At 46.0% G+C, this 15,220-nt stretch overlaps 1 long non-coding RNA gene across 1 annotated transcript; it reads left to right on the forward strand.

The window, feature by feature from the left end:
- The first annotated feature begins 5,730 nt into the window (after window positions 1-5,730).
- On the forward strand, window positions 5,731-14,908 carry LOC142847039 (uncharacterized). Its single transcript, XR_012910117.1, has 3 exons — window positions 5,731-5,801; window positions 6,157-6,407; window positions 14,450-14,908. It is a non-coding gene; the product is annotated as an uncharacterized LOC142847039 (long non-coding RNA).
- Window positions 14,909-15,220: the final 312 nt, after the last annotated feature.

Below are 15,220 nucleotides of genomic sequence, written 5' to 3' on the forward strand. Positions count from 1 at the left end.
GGGCCAGTTAAAAATTAAGGGAATACAAGCAGAGGGTCCCATAGAGGCAACAGTTAGAAGCTAACCTTTGTCCCCATTACCTGCCTAGCTGGAAAGCTAGGAGGGAGGAAACAATCGTCAAAAGTTTACCTCTGTACACAGTGGCTTCCAGGAAGTCTGCTTTTTTTTTTCTTCCAAAATGTGTTTGGGCTTACAATTTTATATCTCTATATTCTTGGACTGGGCCCTTTATTTCTATATTCCATCCCTGGACTCTGCAAGTTCGTAGGCAGCAGGATGAGAAAGACTCTGGGCTTGGTACGTGCTTCCAGTGACGTATTTCCTCTGACAAGGCCACACCTCCTAATCCTGGTGACCAAGCATTCCTGTCTAGGAGCCTATGGGGCCATTCTTCTTCGTACCACCACAATGGATAGAGCTATTAGGCTGAAATCCATCAAAACTCACGGAGGCAGACAGTGACTGTAAGGAAGCATGGGGACATTGCTAGTATATCTGGTTGTCACTGTTAGGCATATTTGGCTCTACACAGGCAACATCCCCGTGCTGGGGGGTGGCAGTGCATGGTTATCTACGGAGAAGTTACAGTCATATTGAAGGGATTTGATATGAAATATGCAAGGTGTGAGAGACAGTGTCTTACATCTGACTCTCCTGACTGCAGTGGCTCTGGTCTATCTTACTTAAAACGTCCTGACTATGTGAGACTCTGGTATTGTGCTGTTTCCTGTGGTGTAGCAACAGGCTTAAAGAATAGCTTGATCACAGATTTAGGGGAGAGGGAACAAGAGGAATGAGACCAAAGGCAGAGGCGTGCTTGCTGAGAATGGAAAAGAGAGAGGCCCATCAAGGCGCACACAAATGCCTTTAATTTCAGCACTTAGTAGGCAGAGGCAGGAAGAGCTCTGTAGAACCTTGGCTAGCTTGATCTACATACCATTTCTAGGCCAGTCAGGGCTACATAGTGAGACCCTGTCTCAAAAAGGAAGAGATAAAGAAAAGAAGGAAGGAAGGGAGGGAGGGAGGGAGGGAGAGAAGGAGAGAGGGAAGGATGGAGAAAGGGAAGAAATCAGCTGGAGAGTTTGCTCAGCAGCTTAGAGTGTTAGATCTGTAGTGTAAAGAGACAGAAAGCAGAGAGACCAAGTCTGACCTTCAATAAATGAGACCGTACTTATTAGCACAGCAAGGAGCAGCCTCTCTCCTGAGGGAAACTGAGGGATCTGCCAGGGAAAAAAAAAAAGCTGTGACGCAAGAGGGACTTAGAAATGAGGAACTTGCTGCTGCCTTGGGCTCTGTGTGGCTCTGTAATCTCTCCTTCCTGGAACTGTCTGCCTTCAGCAAGATAGATTATTTGGGAGATAGGTTGTCTCCACAAACATTCCTTTCTGTGTGAATTCACAACAGCTTGTCTAAGTCAGATGTGATCACACAGGAATCCCGTTTTTATACCAAGGCATTCTATCAAAGGGCACTGATAGCTCTTGCAGAGGATCCAGGTTCAATTCCCAGCCATATGGTGGCTCACAATTGTCTGTAACTTAAGTTTTGGAGGATCTGAAGTCTGTTTGTTTGTTTGTTTGTTTGTTTTGCTTTTGTTTTTGTTTTTTTTTGGGGTCTCTGCAGGTACCAGGTACTCACATGGTACATATATACATACATACACATAAAATAAAATGTAATAATAATAATAATTTCTCCTGCGCTGGATATGGTGTTGCATGCTTGTAACCCATGCGGGTGGGAGGATCACAAGTTCAAGGTTATTCACTGGCTACATAGCAGGTTTGATGCAACACTGAGATACCTAAGATCCTGTCTTAAAACAAGGCTCTGAGAACAAATGAAAATCAACTTGGTGTCAAAGTGAAGAGGGAGACAAAGCCAAGTACTGTACTTTCTTAAACAGCTCCCCGAGGAGAAGCAGTTCCAGCCACTTCCAAGGAGGAAGAGCCTACTATCTGAACTCTGGAAAGAACACCTGGCCCAAGTAAGTGCCACCAAGTGTTGGGCCCTAAAGCCCCACCAAGGAGGAGGTCGCCCCAAGAGACACTCACAACACGGTTGATGCAATAGCAAGAGGAATTTTTATTCTGCCTTGGCAGAGGTCCCCCAGCCTCGAGAGGAGAAGGACGACCGCTTTGTCTATTACAAGCTCTTTTAAAGGAAAAAACCACAAAATCAGGGAGGGGTAGTACAAACTCAAAGGGAAAGCCCAAAAATCATCTGTCTACTATTTTGACTAGTTCATTTAACGGTCAGCTAACTCTACTTAATCAATGTTGTAACAGTTACAAGGAGGAGCCTTGATCAATGTCATGGTTACAAGGAGGAACCTTGATCAATGTTATGGTTACAAGGAGGAGCCTTGATCAATGGTGGCGGTTATAAGGATTACAAGGTCGTCTCACCCCAGTTCCAGGGTCCGGGTCTATACAATGGAGATGGAAAGTACTCAAAGCTCTCGTGCACGTGTTGATGGTTACCAGGGCCCTGGTTCCCAGGAAGGGGGGGGGGTGCAGTAGTGCTAAGGTGCCTTCTAATGCTAAAGGCCTGGTTCCCAGGAAGGGGGATGCAGTAGTGCTAAGGTGCCTCTAAGTCTTTCACAAGAAGCAAGTCTTCCAAATCGTAAGAGACACCAGGGCCAGTGAGCTGGTTCAGTAGGTAAAGGTGACCTGAGTACAAACCCCGGGTCCCACATCGCGCAGGGGATGAACTGACTCCAACAAGTTGTCCTCCGACTTCTACACGTGTGCTGTGCTAGCTCCATGCGCATACACGGATGGATATAATAAAAATAAACTTTGAATAAAAAGAGAGAGAAACCATAAACTCATATTGACCAATAGGGCATAGCTTGTCTTGGAAAGGAGTAACATGGCAATCTGTCCCATTGTGTACAGGGGAAGTTGGTCAACCTAATAAGACTGTAGAACTCATCCCCTGCCCCTTCCTTGCACAATGGCGCCTCATCCAATGTTATGATCTTGTTTCTTAAGATCCTAAGGCGCACTAAGACCCCAGTGAGATGGAAGAGAGGTGATGTAACCTGTGAGCGGAAGCCAGGACAGCTCCTGAAGGGCTTTGACCTGAAAGGCTTCAGTCCAGTATGCATTCTTATATTGTACTCTAAAGCCACAAGGTGTGGTGAATAATCTAGTGGGACTTTCAGAAGCCTTTGTGGCAGTCAGCAGGTTGTTAAGGGCAACGGCTCACTGTTTCAGCGGTGTCTCCAGGTCTCGAGTGAAGCCATGCTTGGCAGTAGGTAGTACAGGCAGGGTTTTAAGTAACCACTAAATAAATCAATAAATTGGTGTCTATATTTTCCTTCTTCTACTTTAATCCAAGTAAAACCATGGGCATATACCCTATATCATGAGGTTCTCTATGGATCTGTGACCAACGTGGCTGGCTTTGCCTACCCTGTAACTGGACAGTACAATGTACTTGGGGTTGGTTGTACATCCCCGCATTTTTTTTTCCTTAAAGACAAGTTGCCTTATATCCTAAGCAACTGGACAGTGAAGACACTGCATTCCCCATGGAAGAAAGCTTCTTGGTGGTTCTATCCATTACCTGTATTTTCTCCCAACTCGCAATAATAGACGTAGAAATAGGAGTGTCCGCTCAAGTATCAAATACCATAATGACTTTAAATAACACCAAAGAGCAGTATCTCTCAGAACAGAACAGAGCTACCTGTGCTGCTTACTTTACTTACCACTGTGACAGAATGCCTGACTGAAGGCAACTAAAGGAGGGGAAGGTTTGTTTTGGCTACAGTTTTAGGGTACTAATTATGAGAAGGCCTGTTAGCAGGGGTGTGAGGCGGTGGTGTGAGGTAGCGGCCACATGGTGTCTTCAGTCAGCTGGCAGAGCCAGAGAATTCTGGTCCACATTCGGAATGAGCCTGTCTTCCCCTGCCAACCCTCTCTGGAAACACCCTCACAGCCTCGGAGCATCATTTCCTAGGAGATTCTGAATCGGGTCCTCAGCAGCCTGACACCCAAGCACATCTTTTTGTTTTATTTTTTATTTATTTATTGTTGGGGACTGTGAACCCCTAGACCCTGAATTCCTGTGACCCCTGCCTGCTGGAGTACACAACTTGTTTTCCTGTGCTTGCAGCTGCTCTGAGCAAACAACTTGTTTTGCAGCTGAGCATGAGACCCTCAGGAGTTCCTGATGGCAGGGGAGTGGTTTCTGGTGGGCTTGCAACAGAGAGGTAGGGTGTGGCCATTAGTCAAGGAGACCCTTGGCATTACCCATGTCTGTGTGTGTGTATGTGTTTCAATCTCCAGCCCCTTACCCAAATGGCAAACTTTACGGTAGTGCAGTGCTTAGAGCAGGCGCTGTGCTAAAATTTTTTTTTTTGAGATAGGGTCTCACTATAGTGTCCTGGCTGGCTTGGAACTCACAGAGATCTGCCTGCCTCTGCCTCCCAAGTGCTGGTATTAAAGATGTTCACCACCATGGCTGGCTTAAACATGATTCTTTTAAATAGTAGTGTTAGGTATATTTCTTAAGAAGAGCCTCTCTATCAACATAAATAATTCCAATCAGACCAAATTAGACTGAATAAAAGATGTCCACATTTAATGCAGTGCTCCCCAGTGGTCCAGAGAGCATGGAGGGAAAAAGAGAGCAGGGGAGACCATGCAAAACCCAGAGATCACATGTTCCTTTTCTGGGCAGTGGTCTAAATAGCCTGTGGGAGTGGTCCTGACCCTCCCTGGGGAGGGGTCAGCATTTGCTGGCTTTCCCAAAGGTGGAGTCCGGATCAAGGCAACTCCCAGGGGAAGGGGCTTAGGATGGATGCCAGGGGCTGGGGTAATGCTTTCAATCAAGTAGCATTTCACCCTGGTCCTCAAATGTTGAGGTGGGGGAGGGGCAGCTGAAAAGATTGCTCAGTGGTTAAGAGCACTGACTGCTCCTCTAGAGGACCCAAGTTTGATCCTGAGCACCCACATGGTGGCTAACAACCATCTGTAATTTTAGTGTCACGGGATCCAATGCCCTCTTCTGGCCTCTGCAGGTTCTGCACACATGTGGCACACAGACATACATACAGGCAAAATATCCATACACATAAAATAAAAATAAAAAAAAAACAAATCTCAAAAAGAGAGCTCATGGACATCTCATAATACATTTAATCTGCAAGAGTCTCCCACAGCTGAACAACTTCAATGCTATGCAGAAATCCTAAATCCAAGCTCTTTTTTACAGCCCCCTGGAATCCACTATAAAATAAGACCATAAATGTCAGGTGGTGGTGGTGCACGCCTTTAATCCCAGCATGTGGGAGGCAGAGGCAGGCAGTTCAGTGAGTTTGAGGCCAGCCTGATCTACAAGGTGAGTTCCAGGACAGCCAGGGCTGTTATATAGAGAAACCCTGTCTCGAATAAACCAAATAAGTAAATAAATAAATAAAAACATAAGTAACACGCTTTGATTATGAAATAGGCGGAGTGAACATTTTCATTTCAGCAGAGCAAGGAAAGATAAAGCCAAAACAAGATGGAATCACAGCCAGACAACCCTAACTTTAACCCTAACCCAAGAGCAATCCTAAAGCTCCATGCCTGCTATCCGGGACTCCCGATAAACGTCCTTGATGGGGGGAGAGTCTTCTGTTTTGTGTTAATTTCATTGGTTAAATAAAGAGACTGCCTTGGCCCTTTAATAGGACATAAAATTAGGTAGGTGGAGTAAACAGAACAGAATGCTGGGAGAAAGAAGCTGAGTCAGTCGGTCGCCATGATTCTCCCATTCCAGACAGATGCAGGTTAAGATCTTTCCTGGTAAGCTACCTCGTGGGCTACACAGTTTATTAGAAATGGGTTGGCTCAATATGTAAGAGCTAGCCAATAAGAGGCTGGAACTAATGGGCCAGGCAGTGTTTAAAAGAATACAATTTCCGTGTAATTATTTTGGGTAAAGTTAGCCGGGTGGCGGGAAGCACCCCACTGCTCCTATTACAACAGAAATTATTTCGGGGCATAAGCTAGCCATGTGGGCGGCTGGGTGCCGGGGAAGCAGCCCTGCTGCTCCTATTACAACACGTCCTCTGGGCTCCAGCGGTCTTGGGTGGCCCCTCCCTTTCAGTTCTTCTGCCTGGAGCCTCTCTCTTAGGCTGGCACCTCTCTACGTCTGCAGGCTCCTTCAAGGATGCCCAACAGCCCTGGCAGTGCCAACATCCGCTGCAACTCGAGTCCACTTTCAGAGCTTCATACAGCGGGTCTCAGCGATTCCATTCTTCCTCGTCGGGAATGTGACCCTGTCAAACATAGTCAGGCTTCAGTGGCTTGCTGGAACCTCTCTGCAAGGCTCGGTGACCTGTGACTCTTGAATTTTGCATGGCTTCTGACCACATGGACAATACTATCAAGTACTGTTGCCAACTGGAGGTATAGTCTGGCTTAGCCTGGAAAATTGCTTCCTTAGGAGGCTCTTTTGTTTTCTTTTTAAGTCAGGGAACTCTTTCGTCAACATTCTTAGTTCAGGTTCTCTCTTTTTAGATGAATTTACATTTCCACAAGTGTCATGGGTGGGTTGCAGATCTCAGGGCTCCTTTCCTGTTTGCCCAGTGTGTAGCTCAAGGTCTCTCCTTGATGGTGCTAAGATCTTCCACAAGCCTAGCTGCTCCGCTGCACTCACTCTGTCTTGGAACTTGGCCGGACTCCTTTCCTCACCAAAGTGTACACTTTTTGTCAGTTTCCATTCTCCCGCACTATAAATCTGATGAGTGGTAGCCAGCAATAGCCGCGCCACGTCCTGCATATTCTGCGGTCTTGAAACTCCTTTGACCAAACAACTTCGTCTATGACTTTTTAATTTAGCCTCATTCAAATTTTCAGGATGTGGGAAGAATACAGCCTGATTTGAGGGCGGGGGAGGGGCAGAATAGAACACAGCCTCTAGAGGAGTCTCTCTTCTTCTCTGAAACCTCGAGAGCAAAACCTCAACTTGTTTACAATTCCCTCAGCCCTCTGTGCTCCCAAGCCACCCTTTAAACCCTGTTGTCAGCATTCGAGGTTTGCTCTTGCCTGACTTCTGAATCCCACCTATAAACCAGCTCCAAAGGCCAGCTCTGCATGGTAAGGCTTACCACAGTAGCAAGCCTGCTCCTCACCAACAGTCTTCTGTGTTGGTTCAAGGGTTTGTTTGGGTTCAGTTTGAAAGTGGACATCAGTCCCTCATGAGGGAAAGTATGACAGAGGGAGCCTGCCATAGCTGATGTCCTGGCTAGCTTCATGTCAGCTTGAGAAAAGGTAGAGCCTTTTGGGGAGAAGGAACCTCAACTGAGAAAACTCTCCTACCAGACTTGGCCAGTAGGCAAGCCTGTAGGGCATTTTCTTAATTAGTGACTAGCAGAGGGCCCAGTCAGTTGAGGATAGTCTCAGCCCTGGCAGGTGGTCCTGGGGCTTATCAGAAAGCAGGTTGAGCAAGCTCTGAGGAACAAGGCAGTAAGCAGCATTTTTCCGGGACCTCTTATCAGCTCCTGCCTCTAGGGCCCTGCCCTGTAGAGGAGACAGCTTACAGATAGCACTAGAGAAACCAGAATTGATAAACACACAGGCTTTTGTTTTTCTGCAACAGAAGAAATTGCCACCTGTTCTCCATCTAGAAGGCTCTTAATACATGTGGTAATACTGGGTAATCGTTGCTATTCTGTAAAGTCAGAGCTCACCGAATCCCCTAGAATCCTGAGGGGTGTATCTCAGTCAGTAGGATCCATCTTCATGACATAGGTTCCATGTACTTTGTAAAAGACTTTGCTATTATGTTTATCCCCCCCCCCCCACACACACACAACAGGCCCAGACTCCTGAGGTTGTTCCTCAGTCAATAGAACCCTTCCTTATGCTCATCATAAACCTCTTCTCCCTAGGCCCTTGTCCTGAGCTCTGTTCACAGTCAATAGAAACCGTTCCTGTGGGAAAAGTCACAGAGGCTTTGCTATAGCGATGCACTTTGCAGAGGAGTTTCCACGTAGCCATGCCTAAAGCTTTGTCGTGGTAACTGTCCCATGGAAACCTTCCCCCTAAGTTTTACTCTGTTTAAATGTGTATGAAATAAATTCATTGACATCAGACTCCAGAAATTTTGACCCAACACCAGCTAAGTCATGTTGACTTGCGTTTCATTCTTAATCTCATCTGGGTCCTTTCTATGCACAATGTGATGCTTGCAGGGACCTCTGCACTGAGTTCATGCCATGCTTGAGGTCCCGATGGACTCTCACCTGGAAGTATAGGTGAAATAAGCCCTTTCTTCCCTAAGTTGCTTTTTGGTCATTGTCATAGTTAGGGTTTCTATTACTGTGAAGAGACACCATGACCACAGCTACTCTTACAAAGGAAACATTTAATTGGGGTGGCTCGCTTACAGTTTCAGAGTTTCAGTCCATTATCATCATGACAGAGGCCATGGCAGCTTGTCTGCATGCACAGACATGGTGTTGGAGGAGTAGCTGAGAGTCCTGTTTCTGGTAGGCAACAGGAAGTCGACTGAAACACTGGGTGGTATTCTGATCATAGCAACCTCAAAACCCGCCCCCACTGTGACACACTTCCTCCAGCAAGGCCATACCCACTCCAATAGGGCCACACCTCCTAATAGTGCCACTCCCTCTGAGATTATGGGGGCCAAGTATATTCAAACTGCCACAGTCATGATGTTTGTCATGGCAACAGAAACCCTAACTAAGACATCTGGCCACATTGTGTCTGCAGTTAGAAAACAGGGAAATGAATGTTGAGCTCCACTTGCTCTCTCCTTTTACTCAGTTGGCTCCCAGCCAACAAGATGTGCCACCCACATTCATGTTGGATCTTTGACCTCAGTGAAGCTTTCTGGAAATGTTCCCACGGACACACCCGGAAGCATCTCCTAGGTGATTCTAAATCTTGTTAACTTGACAACGAAGATTAACTATCATACCCAAATGTGGAATATAGTCTTACAAAATAAGAAGGCATTAGAGATACTGACGGCTACACAGGAATATACTGTGCATATACTGTGTAGATACCGTGCATATACTGTGTATATACTGTGCATATACTATGTATATACTGTGCATATACTGTGTATTACTGTGTATAACTGTGTAGAGACTGTGCATATACTGTGTAGATACTGTGCATATACCATGTATATACTGTGCATATACCATGCATATACTATGTATATACTGTGCATATACCATGTATATACTGTGCATATACCATGTATATACTGTGTATGTGACTGAACACTGAGTCCACATCAGATAAGGAAACGAAGGCACCAACCAGACCAAAGACTAAAGCTGTAAGCCTTCACCCACAGACCCAGCACCACAAAGGAGCCAGTGGTTGCCGTCCAAATGGCAATATGTTGTGCATTGCTGCTAGTAGATCTTGTACTGAGATGATAGTACTGCTGTGGCACATGGGTGAAATGTGTGCTTGGGTCCTTGTCCTGAAGGCCATATGGAAGGCTCAGATCGACATAAAATGGAAGGGACAACAAAGGCGTTATCCTTGTCTGTGCTCTGCAGATTGAAAAGTACTCATGTGGGAAGAGTGTTTATGGCCTTCTCCTTTCTTTGAAGATGGCGGAACAAAGAAGGAAGATTAAAGTCTGATACATATGTAGAATGTATCCATTAGAAGTTGGTTAATTCAGCTTTGAATTTAAACTCTGTTTCTCTTTGTTCTGCTTATGTGTAAATACTGTTGCTGTTTTTAGGTCCAGCAAGGCTGCTAATTCCTCTGAGTCCCCTGACTTCTTTCCTTACTATCTTGAAATAGTATTTTGAGGCTTTTGAGGCCTTAGATTTGTAGAACTTTAAATTTTTTAATTAATTTTATGTACATCAGATCAATGGTTTCCCATTGTGTGCCATGTGCATGTTGTGTCCCCATGGATTCCAGAAGAGGGCACCATTGTCATTTATCCTTTCTGCCAAGAGAGGGCCTTTTTAATTGCCCCTCAGCTTCACCAGGGAATTGGTTTGAAATCCCTATAGAAAACAGGCTTTATAGATGCTCAAGTCACTTTTCTATACAGGAGGCATATAATCTGCCTCCTGTATACTTGCAATTCCTCTTATTACCATAATACCTAACACAATCTAAGCACTATATGTTAGGTCAAACCCTTCCCTCCAAATGGCAGTGATGGTGACATTGTCCTAAACAAAAGGACTTGGCAGACAGGATTGCTATTAGATAAATAAGCCTAAAGGTTAGTTTCTGTTTACCAGAAAAGTGAATCTTCTAAGTTGGGTTTCTGTTTATCAGGAAACTCCCTTAATCAAAGGTCAGTGTAATGGTCTCTCCTGTCCCTTTAAGAGACAAGCCCCACCCGCTCCCTTCCCCCTTCCTCTAAGGCAAATGGATCTTCCTTCTGCTTCCAACCTGTGCTCCTTCCTTTTCTTTTCTTCTCTCTCCTGAAAAGGTAGCTTCTCTTCCCCTCTCCCCCCTCCTCTCTCTGTTTCTCTTTCTCTCTCTTTCTACCTCTCTCTCCTCATCCCCCTTCTCCTTTCCTCTCCCCTTCCCTTCTATAACCCACTAAATAAATACCCAACCTCACTCTGCATGGTGCCTATTCATTGTGGGACTAGCTGACCCACTGAGGTCTCTCCCCTGCCATGTGGCTCCCTGCCTGTGGCCTGCCACCCCTCAGGGACCGGTGCAGTGCTTTATTTTTACCATTACAGTCAGCTACCTCAGGCAAGGGTATATAGTTCCCAGTCAATCCCAATAGCTTAAAGACCCCTCCCTGCCTTATTGACTCATAAAAATCTGCTTGCTTTTCTACCATTTTGCTCCTCTTTCTGCCCTGACCCCATGGCCTCTGTAGTTTGATTCCCTAATAAACTTTCTTTCTACCCATGGAGCAGTCTAGTTCAGTGGTTTCACTGGTGCCCCCCCAAACACACATACACACACACACACACACACACACACACACACACACACACACACACACACTAGATGGTCGTTATACTCTGCTTAGGGAATAGTAATAATCACAAGTTCTAAACACTTACAGTACATATGCATATTGGAGGCCCCAATATATCTTTGTTTAGTTTAGTTTTGTTCAGTTCTGAGACAGTCTCACTGTGTATCCCAGACTGGCCTAGAACTCATAGCTTTTAGGTTTTCTGAGTGCTGGGATTGAAGATGTGCACCACCACACCCAGCTCCTAATTAGAACATTTAAAAAGTTGTTAGCCTGGCATAGTGGCACAAGTCTTCAATACCAGCACTTGGGAGATAGAGGTAAGCAGATCCCCAAGTTCTAGGCCAATGGGGGCTACACAGTGATACCTTGTTTTAAAAAAGTATGTGTGTAGCCAGGTGGTGGTGGCGCACGCCTTTAATCCCAGCACTCAGGAGGCAGAGGCAGGCAGATCTCTGGGAGTTCGAGGCCAGCCTGGTCTACAAGAGCTAGTTCCAGGACAGGCACCAAAGCTACAGAGAAACCCTGTCTCGAAAAACCAAAAAAAAAAAGTATGTGTGTGTGTGTGTGTGTGTGTGTGTGTGTGTGTATCACACATGTATACAAATGCAGAGGCCAGAAGAAGGTGTTAAAGGTTCTAATCTATTACTCTCCTTATTCCTTTGAGGCAAGGTTTCTCCCTGAAACTGGAGCTCATATACTTTAGCTACACTAGAGATTCTCTTCTCTCTGCTCTACACAGTGCTAGAGTTAAAGATGTACAAGAGATTATATCTGGCTAGGATTTGAACTCGGATCCTCATGCTGTACAGCAAGAACTCTTAACCAGTGAGCCATCCTTTCAGCTGTTATTCTCACCAGGCAAGAATAAGACCACTACTACAATTCTCAAAACAAATTTGAAGCAAGCTTTATTAAATACTGGTCAGAATGATGAACACTGGCCAGGGTCCATACCCGGGATTCCAGAGAATGGCCATGAATTATTTTAGTTAGGTGCTTATAAAGGCAATTATAAAGACAAAACCCACAAGTGCTTCCTGCCTTCATCCAACTGGGGGCAAGCATACATCCTGACATACTTCCTGCCTACAAGTGTCAAGCACATCCTATGCAGTTGGTGCAACCAATCTTGTTTACAAAAGTGAAAACATGTGGTTTGTTATCTTATAAGAACAGCCCCCAGCATTCCAGGAAGCTAGCTGTCCTTGGGCAAGTAGCGCTCACTGGTTGGAGGCATTTTTGTTTTATAGATCCCTTAAGCACAGTAATTTAAATTTAAAACGTAAACAGCCCTCATGAGCCCCTCAAGTTTTTATTCATAGGTGGTTGAATCCTTGGATGCACAATTTGTAGAAACGGAAGGTCAACTGTATGTCTAGGGTGTTGTCCTTTTGGCCTCAGAACTAAAGTCCACGACTCTATTAAAATATCTCACTCAGGACCTGACCTCCAGGTCCTCCCCACACTCCCCCAGCTCTTACACCTCTATACTGCTTGCTTTCTGGAGGCTGTACCCAGCTCCCCAGATTCTCAATAGCTCCCCAGATTCATGGGTTAGCAACCTGCTAAGGAAACAAGGAAAGGTGTGTGTGTGTTTTATTTTGAGACAGGGTCTCACTATATAACCCCTGTCGGTCTGTGACTCCCTGCATCTGCCTGGGGAGAGCAGGGATTAAAGTCATGTGCCACCATACACAACCTTTACGCAGATATTTATTTATAGCCTGCATTTCAACCCAACTGCAGCTATCTCTTTGTGTTTGTTTGTTTTCTTCCCACAGCCTTCTGTCACTTCCTGCTTGGTACCCCTCCCTGCGCCTCAGCTGAGAAAGTGTCTTGAGAGTGAAAGCTGAGTGAGTGTGGACTCAGCCCCGGGGCAGCCCTCCTCCCAAGGTGCTGCCTTTGCTGCTGGCCAACACCTGCCAATAACGCATTTTTATATATACTGCATATATTTGCCCAGGGTTTATAGTTGTTCACATGGAAAGGGAAACTTACAATTGGTGACTCCATCAGGAATGGAGTCAAGCTCCTCACTTAGAGATTTAAGAAGCAGGAGCCAAGTTGAAAGGGTGTGGATCAGGGAAGCCTGGCGGTGTCTGGACTCTGAGGTCATGACCAGCAAGCAAAAGCTGAGGAAATGGAAACAATGAGTTTGCGGAAACTGTGAGGAAGAGAAAAACTGAGATGTGAGGAGGGAGTGTGAGAAAAGGGAACGGATCCTGAGGAAACACAGGAGGCGCCTGCTGCAGAGCTAACTGCCGCGTCCTATTATCCTGACCCCTACGATGCCCTACGCCCAGTACCATGCATCAGCCCAGGTTTCATGTCCGGGAAAGTACAGCTGTCACTCAAAATTCTGTGCTTGTCTCCCACACTGACCATAAACCACACCCCTCCGGGAGCGTAGGGGAGCCAGTGGGAGCCTTTGAATTAAAACAGACCCATCAAATGCCCCAACAGGTAAAGCCACCAAGGCACAGAGAGATAAGGGAACATTCTAGGGCCACACAGTAACAAGCTTTAAAGCCAAGATGAGCACGTAGGCCAGCCTAACGCCAGAGCCTGGGCTCTTAGCCACAGCAGCTCCTATTAATCCCGGGGTCTCCTACCTTACAGAACAAGCACCATGCCCATCTCTTCTGGTAAGAGATCTCCTGGACTCAGCCCCTCAGGTTGTCTCTTAAAGACATGGTTTCCTAGGGGTTAAACATGGAAGGGAGGGACCCGACTAGGTAGCAGCAGGCAGGGTTATGGTCCCTGCTCTGTTGACGATTTCCTAGGCCCCTTGCTTTGTTTCTTTGAGCCTTACTTTCTCCACATACCTGAGAGCCTATTGTGATTTGCTGAGAAACTCATGTGGGCTACAGGCCTGGGGGCCCCAGGTCTCCAGCAGCCCTGGGTCTGCCCATTGGCATGGCCCTGGGATGATTCCACAGGGGCATGGTGGTCACCAGGAGGTCTCTGGCCTACATAAGGGACAGCCAAGAGGCTGCACAGAGGCAGGGTCATGGCTGCCAAGACCGTAGGATCCAGTGGCCAGTAAGGGCCTCTCTAGGTGACTAGAAAGAAGCAAAGGAGCCTTTGGCCTGGGTCCCTAGCTGGAGGAAGCTGGAGGAGATACTGGGAGTAGGGCAAGGCACCTTCAGTAGAGCGGCTGGGTTCCCTGTATACCCAGGGGAGCCAGGTTCTCCAATGCTTTTCTCACTTCCTCTTACTTCATCCTTTTGCATAGCATTTGTATTTGAGTGGGGTCTCATCAAAAGGCAAAAGCACGAAGACAATGAGAGTGATGTAGTTCTTGGATGGATGATGCAGCAATAGCATAAATTCACAGTTTCACCACCCTTGGGTCTGCTGTCATTTTCTGCTTTGTCCAAAGCTGGAGACCGTCTTTCAAAAAAAGGTGTAAAATAAAATAAGCTTAGGATATTCTTTTTTTTTAAAAGTTGATTTAGTTTGTAATTCAGGCTTTTTCACTTTCCTACAGAAGTGAAAGAAGAAAAGTGACTGGAGAAGACATTCCTCCATTGTTAGAGGGAAGAACAGAGGATTGCGTAGTGAAAGTGACAGTCGTCGGGCTCCAAATCGAAGTGAAGGTTCAGGTGTGAGATAAGCAATCTCACACGACAGAGTCTTCCTACCACTGTAGTCTGAATGTAATCCCCCCCCCTCCCATAATCTCATAGGGAGTGGTACTATTAGGAGCTGCGGCTTTGTTGGAGTGGGTGTGGCCTTGTTAGAGGAAGTGTGTCACTGTAGGGGCAGGCTTTGAGGTTTCCTATCCTCAGGATACTGCCCAGTGAGTCAGTTGACTTCCTTTTGCCTGCAAGTGGTAGAACTCTCAGCTATTCCTCCAGGACCATGTCTGCCTGCGCACCACCATACTCCCATCATGATGATAATGGACTGAACCTCTGAAACCATAAACAACCCTCCTCAATTAAATGTTTTCCTTATAAGAATTGCCATGGTCATGGTGTCTCTTCACAGCAATAAAAACCCTAACTAAGACAGTATCATACATGTACTTTCTAAATCAAATTCCAATCATGGTATCATATGTGTATTTTCTAAATCAAATTCCAACCATAGTTTCATACATTCTTCTAAATAGAAGAAGCATCCTTGAGCCAAGCCTGGTTGACCAACTGTAATTCCTGCTACTCAGGAGGCTGAGGCAGGAGGATCCCAACTTCAAGTCCTACCTGGACTCTAGAGTGAGTTCAAGGTCAACTTGAGCAAGTCGGTATCCCAGAGA

Source organism: Microtus pennsylvanicus, chromosome 3 (assembly GCF_037038515.1).
Source record: "Microtus pennsylvanicus isolate mMicPen1 chromosome 3, mMicPen1.hap1, whole genome shotgun sequence".
NCBI lineage: Eukaryota > Metazoa > Chordata > Mammalia > Rodentia > Cricetidae > Microtus > Microtus pennsylvanicus.